At 46.4% G+C, this 5,393-nt stretch overlaps 1 pseudogene; it reads right to left on the reverse strand.

The window, feature by feature from the left end:
• Positions 1-819: 819 nt before the first annotated feature.
• On the reverse strand, positions 820-1,673 carry LOC123125198 (ethylene-responsive transcription factor ERF094-like; annotated as a pseudogene).
• Between the last annotated feature and the right edge of the window lie 3,720 nt (positions 1,674-5,393).

Below are 5,393 nucleotides of genomic sequence, written 5' to 3' on the forward strand. Positions count from 1 at the left end.
CCATTCTCTTATTGGTTCATGCATTTATTCTCCATGCGAATTTCATAGGTGTGTTAGCTCCATGTTGCCTACTTACTCACAGTTTTTACATCTAGTATAATTAATATTGCTTTTAAAAAAGCATAATTAATATTAATGTTTTAGAAAGCACAGTTATGTACTTTCTAGAAAAACAATTTTTTTGCGGGGTCTAGAAAAACAATATTAACTGTGTTTTTCTAAAAGCAATATTTTAAAAACATATTCACAGTTTTTACATCTCGTCATTAAATATTGTATTTAAAAAAAGCACAATTAATATTGCTTTTTTAGAAAGCACAATTAATATTGCTATAGCACCGCCGTGCTGGTGGCCCTTCATCTACCGACTCCCGCCACCATCGACGACATTTGGGACATCGCCACGCCGCTGGGAACAGGACGACGATATATGGCCATCGGTGGCGCGCTCCATCCTCTGGAAGATCCGAGACTCCAGAAACTCAGTGGTCTTCCGCGGAACCCGTCATTCCGTACATGTAACCGTCAAAAAAAATATATTGGTATAGCACGATATCGATTGCCATGATATTATTGTGGATTAGTAAATCAATTAAAATCCTAATTATTCCAGCATGTTGTTCTGATTTATTGTCGTGGCATAGCCATTATAGTGTGTAAACCATCATCGCCCAAGGAATGACCCAAAGACACACGCACCTTAGAATGTTGCATGCCATTTACAAACATGGAATGGAAGTGATGGTGGGCACGGCAGCAAGCCAGCAATGTAAAACGGATGCGATAGCTCGCCGCTACCTCTGCATAAGACGGCGTCGCTCTCACGGAAAGAAATGGCAGGAGCTCTCGGTTCGGTTCACCACGACGGACACATCAAGTCATCATATACATATATAGGATGCATGAGCGGAGCGGTGGCTCACAGATCCGACATGGTGAGCAGCTCCTCGAGGTAGTCGGCTCCAAGGTCCTCCAGCTCCAGCACGCACGCTGACAATGACGATGCAGCGTCGGTCCCCGCTGCCGCCGTCGCCGTGCCCGTCCTCATCTTGTTCTTGGGATTTTTCTTCCGGATGCAGTGGCGGCGCTTCAGCGCGAGCGCAGGCGAGTCCCCCGCGGCGGCGGCCCCGCCGATGCCGAGCGCGCGCAGCGACTCCTGCACAAGCTTGACCGGGAAGTTGAGCACGGCGGCCGGGCCGCGCACGGAGAAGGCCGCCTGGTCGTAGGCGAGCGCGGCGGCATGCGGAGTGTCGAAAGTGCCAAGCCAAACACGGGCGCCGTTGCGGGTGGAGTCCCGGATCTCCGCGGCGTACTTGCCCCACGGCCGCTTCCGCACCCCGATGAGCGGCGACTCCGGCGCACTGCATGAACCACTGGAGCTCCCCTGGAGTCCCAGCGCCGGCCACGCGACAGGAGTCGCCGTGAACTCGCCGCCTCCACTGTGGTCGCCGGCCGCGTCACCTGCAGAGGCGGGAGGTGAGCCGTGGTCGGTGCTGGTGATGGAGGTGGCTTCCATGAGGAACGACAACCGCTGGTGGTCGACCTCCATGTCAGCACTCAGCACGAGCTCGAGCTTGAGGAGCACGCTGATGATGTGTGCACTGTGGTGTACCGGAGGAGAAAGAAATAGAGTAGCCGTGGTGGTAGGAGTGATCCCCTGTAGGTAGCTCCATGTAGATAATACTCCCTTCGTTCCGAATTACTTGTCTTGGATTTGTCTAGATACGGATGTATCTAGACTCATTTTAGTGCTAGATACATCCGTATCTAGACAAATCTAAGACAAGTAATTCGGAACGGAGGGAGTAAGAGTTAAGACGAGCAGCATATACGTCGAGTCTACGAGACAATCCGTATATCTCTCTATATATAGCCAGCGTTCAGCGAACAAGCGCAGCTACGTACACGGGGCAGACAAGCTTTGACTTGCAATGACACAACTGTAATCTATAGATCAACTTGTCCATCCATCAGCTACACGGGCCGGCCTTGCATGCTGGACCGATCTAGAGTAGTATGGACGAATAATAGGATTGCACAGATGCGAATGACGTAGGGTGGCTGGATACGGCAACGCACCCGGGCATCATCAGGTGAATACCTTTTCCTAATCCTAATACGTATAGACGGTAGGTATAAGTAGTATGCAATCTAACCCAAATTAGCAGGCTGGCTCCTGAAGCTAGCACATGAGGCGCATATGGAGGGTGCATGCATCTACGCTGAATACATGTACGCCATGCATGTGCACATATGCATGGAGCAGATGAAAATTAAAAGGTGATTTGAAAAGAAAACCCGCCCAGATTGGCGAACGGCGAAGCCATTGGTGCAAGCACACACCCGGATCTGCTGCCACCTTTCATGCATGGGTCCATGGGATGCAGACAGAGACGGCAGAGATAAACAAGTTTCCGTGTCGCCTCATGTATCAACAAACCAAACTTACATTAATAGTAGCTGGTGCCTGTACAGGTGTACATACAATGAACTACAATGAACCGGTACATAGGCTCAGATTGTTTACGCTTTCTATATATAATTCTTTCTCGTACGATTCCTAGCAACAACGCTTTCTATACACTCTTTCTCGTACGATTCCTAGCCGGTAGTGGTCGCCAGCTGATAAAGTAACACAACTGGCGTTATCTTCTTATAATCTTAACTCTTGCATTGGGACTCACTAAACAATTTGCAGCTACAACGATATCCAGCAGGCTTATTTGGTTGTACGCGTCTTCAACATGCAATGCCAGAAGAAGCCGAACCCTTTCGTGCATGGTTCTATATACTCTTCATACATGACAAAGAAATTAATAGAAATTTTCATCAGTTGTGGTTGCTGTTCTGGTGTGATGGTCTTATGAGGCCTTAGCACGATGACTTTTTCACTGTCTACTCCAACAAGTTTTGTTTGGCTCTGACGAGGGAGGGACGATAACGGCGACACCTCTCCGGCTCGGTTCAGTATTTGTAGTCGTCGTTAGGGGGTCTACATATCTGAATATAATTTTGTTATTTCTTATATTCGTTGTTGTATTGTCATGATTGAATATGAATAGATCGAAAGTTTTTAAAAAACAAAGACTTCCATTAGAGAGAGAGAGAAGAGAATCTAGCGGTCATTATGAGTATATCTGGCTCTATTTTATTTCCAATTAAGGGGGCTGGCATGATTGAGCTAGCTAGTAGACCCAGTATCACTTACAAACACTTGCTGTCTCGCCGCTCAAGGTTTAATTCCCTGTATTGATCTAATATTATGCATGTATAATCTACTTAATAATATTACAAATGGAGTAGTAAAAACCTTATATCTACTTTTTCTTCAAAATGGAGGACAAAAGATGCACACAGTCATGTATCGTTGACTATATTTCACAATGTCAAGCAAAGCCTAGCATTGATGCTGAATGAATCAACTAACAGAAAAATAAAATAAAGAAACCATAGGCCGTCCAAAATGGGTCTGTCCCCGTGGCACAATGTCCACAATTCTACCGCTAACCTTATGACAAGACCTAACTAAACAAAAAAAATGCCACTCCTAGACAAAGCCTTCTCCGATGCATCATATGCAGGGACGAAACTGGGATTTGTGTGTGTGTGTGTGTGTGTGGGGGGGGGGGGGGGGTGTTGAAACATGTAAAACATTGCGGGGGCCATACATAAGAATTTAGTGACCAAACTCATTCATTCAACATACTACTTAGGGGTAGTCTGAGGATCTTTTTACAGCACGGAGGGAGCCATGGCCCCAGCTCGCCTCTTGCTAGCTCCATCCCTGGTCATACATACACTAATATTGACGAGTTTGACGAAAAGTTGAATCGAGGATTTTTCATCCCCGAAGTCAAGCTTCGACGCTCACAAGCCCACATTGCCTGATATAGCCTGGAAAGGAAGAGCATGAGTTTTCATCTGAAGTACACACATTCTTGTCGTCGAATCATCCATCATTTTCATCATTCTCTCTACCACTGACGATATCTCGCTAACTAGATCATGCATTGCGAGAGCCCAAAGCCCACTCACACCACTGGAGAAGATGCTGGATGAAGGTTCCACGTCATCCCATGCTCGTGGTCCCAGCCTAACCCCCTTCAATCCTCATCTATGGGGGGAGAAGTAAGCGGCTTGGACGTAAGATGGTCTTACAATTCTTTAACAGTTGCAACCAACTTGTCGGGGATATACCCCACGGTGTAACCTGGCCTGATGTATGACCCGACTGAAGCTTGGCGACTCACTGGTGACCCGCCCGGACCTGGCGACTCATGAGTGACCCGCCAGATCTTTGCGACTCATTAGTGACCCGGCGGGTGGGTCAGTTGGATGACAAAGCCCAAGGCCCAGACGGCCAGCTCATGTTATGGGAGGCCGGCTTAAGAAGAAAGGCATAAGGAATATTCCCTTACAAATGAAGCAAGACTAGGACTTCACTTGTAATAGAGTAATCCTAATCCTACTAGGACTCTACATGTAACCCGTCCCTCCAACTTATATAAAAAGGGGCAAGGCATCCCAAGAGGGACAAATTTAAGACAGACAAATCAATAGCTCTCTCGAGAGAGAGGTAGCGAAAGTGCACCCTTGTAATCGTGAGCATCATCATCATCAATATCAATGAAGCAGGATGTAGGCTTTTACCTCCACTGTGAGGGGCCGAACCTGGGTAAAACCTCGTATCTCTCGTCCCACTCAACCCCTCTCAAGCTATCACATAGATGCGTTGGCCTCACGACTAAGTCCTCACACTAAGGACATCTGCCGTGACAAATCCACAACACAACTCGTTGGTATCAACCATTGCAACTACCTCGTGGATCCGCCTGCCACGTCCCCGAGGCCACCACTCAAACATCCTCCACCATGGCCCTCATCAACCATCTTGATACCCCTAAGTGCATGGAGCCACAATAGTCTTCTTTGGGAATTATTACAACCCTATTTATATTTTCGACAACGAGGGTCGGAAAGAAAAATGATAAGATTTAACAATTGAGTTGTCAATTCAACCACACATGTAAGTAGTACTTGTTCAACTAAATTTGTTAGTAGGGATGACAAGGAAGTGATTCGTTTGTTGTATCTTGTAGTAAAGCAAGTGAAAGCAGCAACTACCAAGAAGTTGCCAAGTATGAACTATCTTAAAGAGAGCAAAAGTGATGGAAACATGGGCAAGAGGATGAACATTATGGCGTTTGCAATTATGGTATCAATCATAGCATAGTGCAATCGACAAAGTATAATTTTAGCTACCCTTTTTTGGTAATCTTGGTGCAAACAAGAATAAAGACAGTAGAGTTCACCCATTTCCCCTCATAGCAATGCTTGCAATTATTATTATTTTGGTGTGTTTTTCCATGTCTTGCTTAAAAATCTAATTGCAA

This window comes from Triticum aestivum, chromosome 5D (genome assembly GCF_018294505.1).
Source record: "Triticum aestivum cultivar Chinese Spring chromosome 5D, IWGSC CS RefSeq v2.1, whole genome shotgun sequence".
NCBI lineage: Eukaryota > Viridiplantae > Streptophyta > Magnoliopsida > Poales > Poaceae > Triticum > Triticum aestivum.